This window comes from Sarcophilus harrisii, chromosome 6 (genome assembly GCF_902635505.1).
Source record: "Sarcophilus harrisii chromosome 6, mSarHar1.11, whole genome shotgun sequence".
In the NCBI taxonomy this organism is placed as follows: Eukaryota; Metazoa; Chordata; class Mammalia; order Dasyuromorphia; family Dasyuridae; genus Sarcophilus; species Sarcophilus harrisii.
In genome coordinates, this window is record NC_045431.1 from 96,215,428 (window position 1) to 96,228,534 (window position 13,107).

Here is a 13,107-nt window from a genome sequence, read left to right on the forward strand (position 1 = left end):
TGAGAGGGCTTTAGAAGGTTCCTTTCTAAATCTACCATTTTAGCACCCAAAGTCCTCTTAAAAATTAACACATAATTGGACTATATGCTTTGTAAAGTTTAACCACTGCTTTATCTGTGATCCTTTGAACTTCTCATTTGGAGTTTATTGCAAGCTTTTGATGTAGGCATTTGGTCAGACACATAACTAGCATGGGGTTATTAGGGTTTGTCTGAGGATCATAAATATAAATTATAATGATAGTATTTGTAGTCTTTCACTAGTATGGAACCAGAAGGACACACAGCAAGAAAAAAATTAACTAGAATTTGATAAATTAAATATAAATAATTAAAAATAAAGACCAGATCACTTTCAGTTATCAGGATCCTATAAGCAAGATCCTTTGCAGCCATGTTCTCCCTCCCCACCTTCATGTTGTACCCTCATGTCCTACTGCCAAAATTCCTAATTATGGTTTTTATCATTAATATTTTATAAATGAGGAAATAGCCTTAAGGAGAAAAAAAATGATTTCCTAAATCATAATAATTAGTAATCATCAAATAACCACCAAGATTAGAATTCCTATCTTTCCTCATTTGAAGTCCAGCATTTAGTGGAGAGAGACAAATATTATATGTTTACCCTATATTTCCTCTGTTGCTCATGTGCAGCTCAGGTGGCATGATGAGTAGCTGGATATAGTAGTTTTGTTTATTCTCTTAAATACTATTTTACGCTATTAATTTTGCAAACTGTATCCACCCTCTAATAATATTTTGAAATTCAGTTTTTCATATTTATCTGACCAGTTCCATTACATGTTTCTAGCTTTCTGCTGCTCAAGAAGATATGCCAAAACTTTATGCAGAAATACTGTACTTGAAGGAACCAAAGATTCTTTCCTTATTCTCCTTCCTGCCAGTCTGAATCTATATATCAAGAGGCACAGTCACATCTCAGTTTCTGCATTAAAGGATTGAGGAGATTGGAATATAATATTCCAGAAGGTAAAACAGCCTGTGTTACAACCAAGAATCAACTACCCAGAAAAAATGAGCACAATCTTTTAGGAGAAAAGGTGAAAGGAGACTTTCAATTTTTTTCTGATTTAGGAAGAAAAAGAAAAAGCACTAAAGAGAAAATAAGATCTTCATATACAAGACTCAAGAGAATCATAAAATATTAAACAGAAAAGAAAAAAAATGTTATTCAATAAGGTTAAACTTCACATCCCTACATGGGAAGATGATACTTGTATCTCTTAAGAATTATTTTTCTATGAGAGAAATTAGAGGGAGTATACTTAGAGAGTATAAGTGTAAATTGACTTTGATGGGCTGATAAAAAAATTAGAGGTAAAAGAAAATTGTATTGAGAGAAGATGAAAGGGGGAATCAGAATGTGGAAAGTTATATCAATGAAAAGGCATGAAAGACCTATTCCACTAAAGGGGAAAAGGAGAGAGGTGAACACTTTGAATCTCACTCTCATTCAATTTATCTCAAAGGGGAAATAAAATACAAAACTCATTTTGGTAAAGAAATCTATTTTATCCCATAGTTAAATAGGAGATGAAAAGGAAAGGGAGGGAGTGATAAAAGTGAGGACAGATTGAAGAAGATGACAATCAAAAGCAAAACACTGTTGTTGTTGTTTTTGCACAAACAAAACCAACATAATCAAGATGAGAAGTAGAAAATGTTTTATATTTGATATCAGAAAATATGGATTCAAATCTAAGATATGTATCTTATTATACTCATTACCTTCAAATATCACTTATCTGGACTTCACTTAATTCATGTGTAAAAGGAAGATAATAAAAGACTAAACATTATTGGCTGATTAAATTGTTAATTGACATTGAGCTAATCAGCAATAGTATTAGTTAGTTCCCAGATGATTTGGGCACTTCTAACTTAATAGGGTCACAAAATTGTTTTTAAACATGCAATGCTATTTCCAAAAAGAAAAAAAGAAAATAAAAACCACAAGCAAACAAAAGCCATGGCAAGTTTTCAAGTGATGAGCCTTTCGACATTTAGCTAAATTGTTCTTTAAATGGTAGACATTCTCCCTGTCACAGGATGCATAGGTAAATCTTCTCCCATGTAGTTATAGTTAACAGAGTTTTCAAAAGGTGTTTGGAACCTTTAAAAATTCAGGATTATTTTCATGGCATTATGAAGCATTAGAGAATAATAAATAACATATATGTATATGTATTGTGTATATGTTTGTGTGCATATATGTGTGTATGTATATGTGTAGGTAGGGATATGTGTATGCAAACATACAGATATGTCTGTATATCTATACATGCACACAGATAAATACACACACACACACATATATATATATATAAGTAATATCTATTTTTGCATGTGTATATATCAATAGGTATTTTTTTTTTAAACAAAACAGTGCACATCTGTTAGCACAACAATGTGGTGATGTAGTTGCTATTAAAACTATCAGGAAAGGAAACTGAGGGTAAGAAAGGCTAAGTAAAGTGCCTAGGGTTACATAGCCAGGAAGTGTCTGAGTTGGGTTTTGAACCAGGTTCTTCCTGATGCCAAGTTGGGCTGTCTTATCCATTATATCACCTAGTTGCTTCCAGTCTCTGGTCCAGAGATTCATGGGATCACAGGGTCACAGATTTAGAGATCAAAGGGAATATGAAAGTTATCTAGTACAAAATCCTTCACTTTTCAGCTGAGCAAACAACATAAAAGGCATACAAATATAGTTTGTACAAATAGTACAAACATGCTACTTTAATGGATGGACTGTATGCATTAGGAAAATAATTTCTCTATCTTCTTCATGATACAACTAGCATGCCCTGCCACTGTCAGAGCAAAGAAGAGAGAGGGGTATGCCCTGCGGATACTTACAACTAAATGAATCACATTCTTTTCAGAGTTTTAGATGAAATATATACATTTCCTCAAACTCCACCCAACCAATACATTTATTTATTGTCTACTATCAGCAAAACAACCCAGAATGGCCATTTTTTCTTCTAATATTCCCAGAATTAGATCCAAACTCTTTTCAAACATTTTGAGTTTTTTATGTCTAACATCATTATTAGAATGTAATGGATGCAGGAAGCATGTTCAACATTTGGATTCAGAAGACCAGAGTTCAACCTCATTTCTACAACTTACTGTTTGGGTAAACATGGGAAAGCTCTCTTGTCCCTTAGTTTTCTGATCGATAAAATGAAGATATTAGATCAGACATGTCAAATAAACAAGGGTCATGCAGTCCACAAACACTCTTGAGTATGTCTTGAAACATTTAACAAAATAAATAAAAATACAAGAAAACAAATAATGTTGATATGTGGTTTTCTAAGTAAATATGCTGCCCATAGGAATCTTTATGTAATGTTTAGTTTTTATAATTTCAATTTGAGTTGGACACTTCAACAACAAAACAAGAACAACAAAAATAAAACCTCTGAAATCCCTTCCAGATATAAATCTTTTTTAATAAAGCTTTTCTATTTTCAAAATATATGCATAGATAATTTTCAACATTCACTCTTGCAAAACCTTGTGTTTCAATTTTTTTTCTCCTTTCTTTTCCCCCATCCCCTTCCCTAGATGGAAATTAATCTAAATATGTTAAACGTGTAATTATTACATATTTCCACATTTATCATGCTACATAAGAAAAATAATAACAAAAAGAAAAAAATATATAGATGCAAGCAAACAACAAACAAAAGCAGTGAAAAGTCTATGTTATGATCCACACTCAGTCCCCATAGTCCTCTCTCTGGGTCTAGATGGCTCTCTTCGTCATAAGATCATTGGAACTGACTGGAATAATCCTATTGTTGAGAAAAGCTATGACCATCAGAATTGATCACCATATAATCTTGCTGTTGCCATGTATAATGTTTTCCTGCTTATTTCACTTAGCATCAGTTCCTGTAAGGCTCTCCAGGCCTCTCTGAAATCATCCTGCTGATTGTTTCCTATAGAACAATAATATTCCATAACATTTCTATATCATAACTCAGATCACAAACTCATTTTGACTTTATTTTGGTATAGAGTGTTAGATATGGGTCAATGCCTAGTTTCTATCATACTAATTTCCAATTCTCCCAGCAATTTTTGTCAAATAGTAAGTTCTTTTCTCAGAAACTGGGGTCTTTGGGTTTATCAAACACTAGATTACCATTGTCATTGATTATTGTGTCTTGTGAATCTAATCTATTCTACTAATCAACTACTCTATTTCTTAGCCAGTACCAAATAGTTTTGATGACTATTACTACATAATATAGTTTTAGGTCTCCAGATATAAATTTTAATTCATAAAATCTCATGAATCTTTAACTAAGGAATTACCATTAATTTAATCTATATTTAAAACACTGTGTCCAATCCATGACTGACTCTTTATGAACCCATTTGGATTTCCTTGGTAAGGACACTGGAGTGGTTTGCCATTTCCTTCTCCCATTCATTTTACAGATGAAGAAATGAAGAAAAACAGGATTAAGTCACTTATCCAGGACCACATAGCTAGTAAGTGTCTGAGGCTGGATCCAAACTCATGAAGAGGAGACTTCCTGAATCCAGGTCTAGCAGTCTATCCATTGTGCCACCTAACTACCCTTTTTTTCCTCTCTTTACTCTAAAATCAAATGTCGTTGACCTCATTATTCTTTGACCAAGACACTATCTGTTGACAACATTTTCACTGGCTGTCTCCCATGCCCAGTTTTCTTTTTCATGTTTCTGCCTTCTGTCTTTCCTGGCTTCTTGTTTTCCTGGAAGTTTTGAATTTAGTGCAAGCTTTTGCAAGAAGCTTTTCTATGTTCCTTTTAATGTTAATTTATTTCCTCTGAGATTCACTCCAATTTTTCCTATAATACAATATCTTATATCTTATCCATGTTTATTTTCCTTTCCTTCTTCCCTTCCTTCATGTTCCCTTTCCTTCCTCTCTCTCTCTCTCTCTTTCTCTCTCTCTCTGTCTTCTTTGTACATAGCTGTTTTGTGTTAACTCCCATTTTAAATCCTAAGAACTTTCATAGCAGAGTCTGCTCTATCTTTCTTTGTATCCCCAGTGTTTAACACACTGACTGGGACATAGCAATTTCTTTTTTAAAAAAAATTACTTTACTTGAATTTCCAAATAGTACAGATATAAAGACAAAAATGAAGAAAAATCCTCTCCTCTCTTTGTGCATGTTCAACTTGATAGGATACACCATTTGTTGAAATTATTTAGGGATGTGCCACTGCCAAATGCTAATATTTTATTTATAATTACTATAGGAGACTTTCATGGGCCATTTTGATTTACTTCAGATAATCCTATTTTATTGTTTCCAATAAATTATGTGATAGAATAGATATAGTAGAGTAGAATTAATAACCTTCAACAATCCAGTAAAATCAGACAGATGGACTGAAGAATATAAAATCCAATAATATGGACTGTTTCAATTTCTTTCTTTCTTTTTTTTTTAATCACATCCCCAGTGCCCAAAACAATACCTTGAACTTAGTAGAGTTTACTTATTACTGGATGAATTGAATTAGTTACAATTTCTGACCTAAAAACACAGTAGGAACTTAATAATAAATGTTTATTGATTAATTGATTGGAAGTTATTCAGTTGAATTTCTAGTTTTATAGTTGAAGAAACTTAAGACCTAGAGAAGTTAAATAATTTTAAGTAATGAACCTAAAAAATTCTCACAGATTAATTGATTGCTTGATCAGAGAATGTAGGTGAGTAATATGTCTGATATGAATTAGACAAGAATGGAAAACCTGTCAACTCTCTACCTACCTCTCCTTAAATCTGGCATGGACAACCCCAATTATTGTTCCCCTCCTATATTCTTAAACTGAATATTTTGATACTTCAGCATTTTCCCCAAGCAATTTGTTTGCCTTATTTACCTCTATCACAATGCCTTGAGAGGACTGAGAGATTAAGAAGAGAAATGCAAAGTACTGAGATGTGGATGGTATGATACAAACATTAGAAGTAAGTGACAAAATTTTGTTAATAGTGGGACATTTAAAAGATAACCTTAAGAACAATGACAATAACTATAATAACTAATATGTAAATAGAGCTTCAAGACTTACTAAATATTTTCATGGACTGTATCATTTAATTCTAACAACAGTCACATGAGGTAGGCACTATTATGATTGCCAATTTGCAGATGAGTAAATGGAGGCTCCAAGTCCATATTCACAGAGCAAGTGGGCATATCTAAAGCAATCTGAAGTAAATTTTATTTGTTTGTTAACTCCAAACCTAGTATTCAATACACTAAGGCACTTAGTATTAGTATCTTCAGAATTGAACAATAATAATTCCCTATTGTCACTACACTTTTGAATGTCAGCTTGGCTTGTTAATATATACTCTTTCCTCCATTTATGTGGAAACTGTGCAAAACAGATTCAGAGGAATCATCATGTACTGAGCCTGATTGTCAAATCTGTCTCTGGAGTCTTTTTACTGTCAGCATCTGATACTCTTGAAAACCTAATGGATTTAACATGGTCTCTTCTTCCCTGGTCAATTTGCATCTTTCAAATTTTGCGTAATTAAGCTTCATCTGACTTCTCACACTCTGGTGATGATGAGTTATGAACTGAGCAATTCAAAGGTAGAGATTTGTGAGAGAGGAAAAAGTGTCTTGAGAATAAAAAAGATATATGCCTGGAGATATATCCTACCTAGTGTTTCCCATCATCATTCTCTTTTGGATGACAAGATGAGTTATCATAGGACGATGGATAGTGAATAATGAATGTGATACTTTACTGTAATATAAACACTTTTCTATTATAATATCATACTCAATTATCATTTTCCTCAAAAAAATATACAGTAGAGGTGAAGTATATTCTCTGGTATACAACACATTGTGCAGGGATTTAAGAAACCTGAAAATATAGGATAATGATTATTAAAGTAAGGTTTTCTAAGTCAGAAAAAGCAGACTGGGAAGGAGTAGGGGATGACAAATTATATAAATCTCTAATAGGTTGTGTGGACTAGTGAATTGCAATCTGATCATAAAATCCAAAGATCTAGGTTCAACTCTTACCTCTGACAAATACTAGTTTCTAGACAACTGTGAACTTTGCAGCTCCATAGGACACTTTTTCTGACTATAATATACAGAGGATTTATGCAATCTGCACTGGCAAAAGGAAATTTCTCACTGGAAGCTATCACAGATCTGCTCTCTTCTTTTAACTCTTGTCTCTCCCCCTAACTTTTGTCTCTCCCCTGACAAATAGTACAGGAAATTAAAAGAATAAAGTCTCTAAAACTAGCTGGTACTAATATTTTAGATGTCTTTGGGAACCTAGATTCAGCTCTATTCCATGGGGAAGCATTGGATTAAGATTTCTTTAGAGAATGTGTACAAATTTAGATGCAAAGCATATGTACAAATGTAAAAACATAAAAGGGTAGTCACAATTGTGAATTATAGATTGTTGTTGTTGCTATTCAATCTTTTTAGTTTATGTTCCCTCGTTTGGGTTTTTTTTTGGCAAAGTTCTTGGTATGGTTTACCGTTTTGTTCTCCAGCTCATTTTACAGATTAGAAACTGAGGCAAACCGGATTTAATGATTTCTCACATAGTTAATGATTATTTAACTACAGTCAGATTTGAACTCAGAAAGATGTCTCCCTAACCACAGATCTAGTATGCTATCCAATGTGCCACTTTGCCCAAATTATACATGACCCTGGGTACAAAGAAATCATTTCTCTAATTACTTCATATTGTGTTCAAATTTCTGCATTTCTGTTAACAAAAGGTTTATCACATTATCCCGAGAATGTTCAGAATGCTGGGCCTGGATTCGGGAATACTCCTTTTCATGAGTTGAGATCCAGCCTCAGATATTTGCTAGCTATGTGACCTTGGACAAATGACTTAACCCTGTTCACAAAATCTCAACTAACGGAAGATTGGAGAAAAAAGGAGCTCATTTAGAAAAATCTGAGGCAAAAATCTTGATATAGGTTTATTTATTTATTTATTTATTGTTTTTTTTTTTGTTGTTGTTTTTTTTTTTTTTTTTTGATGGGAGTAGGAAAGAAGCTTCCATACTGTCAGAAAGGAGACTAATATTTTATTAAGAGATAGGTAAGTTTGATCCATCTTGTTAATAGGGAACAATTTCTGAGAAGAACCTATTTAGAAAAATTAGAATTGGGTTTTGTCTGACTCCTACTGAAATAAAATGAAAGGTTTTTTTGCTTTATTTTAAATGCCTTACATGATTAAATGAAATATAATGCACTTACATCATAGTGAAGCAAGTTATAAGGCAGCATTAGTAGAATTGTAGAGAATATTGATGAGAAAAGAGGACAGAATTACATTCATTCTATATTTGAGGGTACTAATATGCCAAAAGCTTTTTGCCAACACTTGAATATTTTCAGAGATTTGTGATTTTCAGCACATGGGCATTCCCTCCATTGATGCAACTCACAGGCATATTTATATATCTCTTTAAACAATTATGTAACAAATAAGATTGTCTGAAATTAGAAGCCTGTTTCTTAGATCTTGGCATTGTTGGGCTCATTTTCAAAGCCTTCCAATTTTGATAAGTAAGCCTTAAAGAATCCTTTTCTTGAAGGTATACTAGCAAACAGAAGCCCAAGATATATTTATCCTGAAATTTACTCACAATCATATCGAATGTGAAACAGAGTGTGCAAATGGGGAATAACATAACAAAGTTAAAAAAGATAAATGGGAGCCACATTTTGGAGGGTTTAAAATACCAATGTAGGGTGCGTGTGCCATCTTAGAGACTATATAGAGTCACAAAAACGTTTTGAGCAGAGGAATGATATGCTTAGATCTAAGTTTTATAAACATTTATTTGGAAACTGTAGAGAATTAAGTATGGAGAGTAGATACTTGAATTGGGATTAACAATTAAGAGGCATTGGAATAGTTATTTTGATGAGCTAACCTATGAGGAGTGTTAGGAAAGAAAGAGTTATGAGGGTGATAAATGTAGTAAAAGTAAAAATCATGAATCTTGACAATTGGTTTAATATAAATAGGATGAATTTGAAGGAAAACATAAGGAGTTTTTTGTGATTGCTAATATAGGAGATTGGAGATAATGTTTCTACCAACAAAAATCACCCCCCAAAATGGAGAAATTTAGAGAATAATGCAAAATCACACTAGTATAAACTGGATAATAAAGAAGCATTTGAGGGATTTTGTAAATACAAAGAATGACTTTAGAGGGGAGAAAAGAGAAAGGGAAGGTAAAGTAGAGAAATATGATTAAAAGGATAGGGGATTATGACTTGAAAGAGACATTTCAGAATTTAAAATGAGAGAGGCAGTTCAGTTAGGTGTCATGATCAAATTTAACATGTATACATATTTATAGTTTGCTGAGGTGAGTGAAGTTGTAAATCATGGGAATTGGAGAAGTCAATAAATAGTGAGATAAGGCTATCTACCTCACAATTTCTTTTGATGACATGAGGGAATAATGCTTTGGGAAGAAACAGTATAAACATGAAAAATGATAGGCAAATATATGGCAGTATTGTCCCCCTCCAAATGTACCAGGACATATAAAAAGTGGGAAGAGTCATGAGCTGGCATAAAAGGATAATAGAAATATGTTGTTTTCATTCTTACTCTTATGATAACATGGTTTCTCTGAAATGAAAGAAAAGATTATGACTGGCAGGTAATATGTGTGCCTTTATAATGGAACTTATTTGAAAAAGAAGACTCCTATTGCCTAACAAATCGCTTGGTAATTCTGGGATTCGAAAAAAGCTAATATTATTGATTTAGGTTCTATATCAAATCCAAAATAGTGCAGCAAAATATTTCCAAAGGTCTTTTCAATACATTTTTGGATAAGGTCTTGTATTAACTTATTAAAATTAGAACTTTTTTTTTTAATGTATCCTTTGCTCTTTTACTATCCATATACCCTCCTAATTTCTACCAAAGTCCAATTTGGATGTCTTGATACATGAATTCCTAAGTTTTGAAAGGCTGTGCCAGTAGAATGCAAGCTATCATTGGTTTTATCATCTTAGAAAGATTTCAAGAAGGGACTTGACAACAAAGTAAGTGCTATGTGATAGTTAGCCAAATAAAATATAGAGATGTTCAACACTAATTAGTTGGTTACTAAGTGATGAAATCCTTGGCCATGTTGATCCATGAAAAAAAGAAATAAGTTGAAAAGATGAAGGAGGAGCACCATTCTCACATCCAGAGGAGTATTTCTGAAGGGAAATGATGAAATTATTCCTTGGTACCTGCCATAAAAGAAGGATCCGGTAGGAGCTCTCCACTTCCCACCATCTATTTTCTCTAAAGAGAGGAAAGGAATCAGTCACATTCTGCATATTTTCTCTCTCATCTACCTCTTTTCCAGGTGATGGTGGGCTTGATTTCTTAGAATTATGGTTGACCATTCTGTTGATTGGTGTTTTTAAGTCTTTCAAAGTCATTCATTTTTATAATGTTATTATTATACATATGAACTGTTTTCCTTGTTATACTCTGTTTTCTCTTTGTTCATAAAAGTTTACTCAGGTTTCATTGAAAGGCATTCTGAATTTTTTTAAGGTAAAATAATATTCTTTTACATTTCTATTCTATAATTTGTTCATTCATTCTCAAACTGATGGATATCACCTTAGTTTCCAGTTCTTTTTCACTACAAAAAGATTTATTATAAATATTCTGTCTGCTGTCTTCTGATCTATTTGGGACTATAGGCATACCTATGATATTGCTAAGTCAAAAGGAATTTAATAAGTTTTTGAACATAGCTCCAAAATGTTTTTCAAAATTGCTATACCATTTCACAGTTCTACCAGTAATACATTAATATTACCCTTTTAAAAAATTAAAGTTGTATAATCACAGAACTTTTAAACATCTATAAATAATAAAATAACTCTTGTTATCTAAATGTGGAAAGTTATTTTTTAGTTACTAATGAGAGAACATACTTCAAGAGCAACTGAATTGTATTCATATTGACATTTTTGCTACAAATCAAATTAGATGATATGAGAAAGTTACTGCAAAATGTGAAGCAAGCTCACAGAATCACCTAGGACAAATAAAGGAATTGGGCAATTTATAATTTTATACTGTACATCAAAAGCAAAAAAAAAAAAAAACCCAAAACCTAGAATGTCAAAGGATGAGGCACAACTACATGAATGAACCAAGCAAAAATAACTGAGAATCAGGGATGGAGAGTAGAGACAGGTTTCCTGGAGGAAGGATCAGATCCTTTTGCAGAATGCCATGGGGGCCAGAGAGAGAGAAATGATATGCATTATATTGCTTATTATAATTATAAGTAAGAAAAACACCATAGAGTAGTGGAGCCAAGATGGTATAATAAAGGCAGGGTCTCACCTGAACTCTCCTACAAACCTTTCCAAATACTTTTTAATATAGACTTTAAGGAAAGGGACCCACATGTGCAAAAATGTTTGTGGAAGCTCTTTTCATAATGGCAAAAAACTGGAAACTGAGTGGATGCCCATCAGTTGGAGAATGGCTGAATAAGTTATTGAATATGAATGTTAGGGAATATTATTGTTCTATAAGAAGCAATCACGAGGATGATTTTAGAAAGTCCTGGAGAGACTTACATGAACTGAGGCTAAGTGAAATGAGCAGAACCAGGAGATCATTGTACAAGGAAACAAGATTATATGATGATTAGTTCTCATGAATGTGACTCTTTTCAATAATGAGAAGTTTTATTGCAGTTCCAATGATCTTGTGATGAAGAGAGCCATCTACACCCAAGAGAGGACTATAGGAACTGAATGTAGATCACAACATAACATTCTCGCTCTTTTTGTTGTTGTTTGCTTGTATTTTGTTTTCTTACTCATTTGCTTTCTTTTTTTTTAATCTGATTTCTCTTGCACAGCAAGAGAATTGTATAAATATGTTTATACATATTGCATTTAACATATATTTTAGCATGTTTAACATATATTGTATTGCTTGTCATCTAAGAGAAGGGATGGGGGGAAAGAGAAAATCTGAAACACAAGACTATGCAAGGGTAAATGTTGTCAAATTATCCATTCATATGTTTTGAAAATAAAAAAAGCTTTATTTAAAAATTAACATTATTTTTTTTGCCAAAAATAAAATAAATATAGACTTTAAACAATTTTTTAGAGTATGAGAACCCACAAAATGACAGAATGAAACAATTTTCCAGTTGAAGACAAATTAGGAGGTAAACAGGAAAACTTTGTTATACTGAGCTGAGGGTGGGGCACCATCTGACCCAGGCTCCAGCCCTGGCAAACCAGGAGTAGTCTTTGGGAGCCTCTGAATCAGTGGCAGCAGTGGTGGTTTATAGACATCTCAGCCCACCGACACCAAAGATGGCAAAGAAGTTCTAAAGGAAAGGTTTATAATACTAGGGTGAGAATGAATTACAATCCAATGAAGGCTGCACCAGCCGAGCCCCACCCCTAGAAAACCAGGATCTGGCCTTGAGTCACTGAATCAGCAATTACAGCAAAAAAGCAGTTTCAGTGATAGCTTCTGTGGTCTCAGCCCATCGATCATAAGGGGGTAAAATAGCTCATCATAAGGAGATTACAGGGGTCTGTTTTCTACCACTGACACAAAACTCAAATACTCTGCCCATACTCAGATCTGGGATTTAGTTCTGACCCATAATCCCAAGATGAGGAAGAACACTAGCACACTAAAGCTTGAGGTTACAATGGAGTAGGTACTCTCCAGTACAGAAAAGAGTGCTTATGATTATTCATAGACCACAGCACATGTCAAGAGAATAGTAAACACACTTCTTGAAACCATAACACCTTGGAAGAACTGAAAATTTACTAGTTCCTAGAATCTCTGAAAACATCTGTACAAAACCCTTAAAACATAGGACATTGCACCCTCAGTCCTGGAAACAGAGCCTTACTTTAACAAAGTTAAAGGATAAATAACGGGATGGGAAAATGAGCAAACAACAGAAAAATATTTTGGGGGAAAAAATAAAATATTCTGACCATAGAAAGTAACTGTGATGAC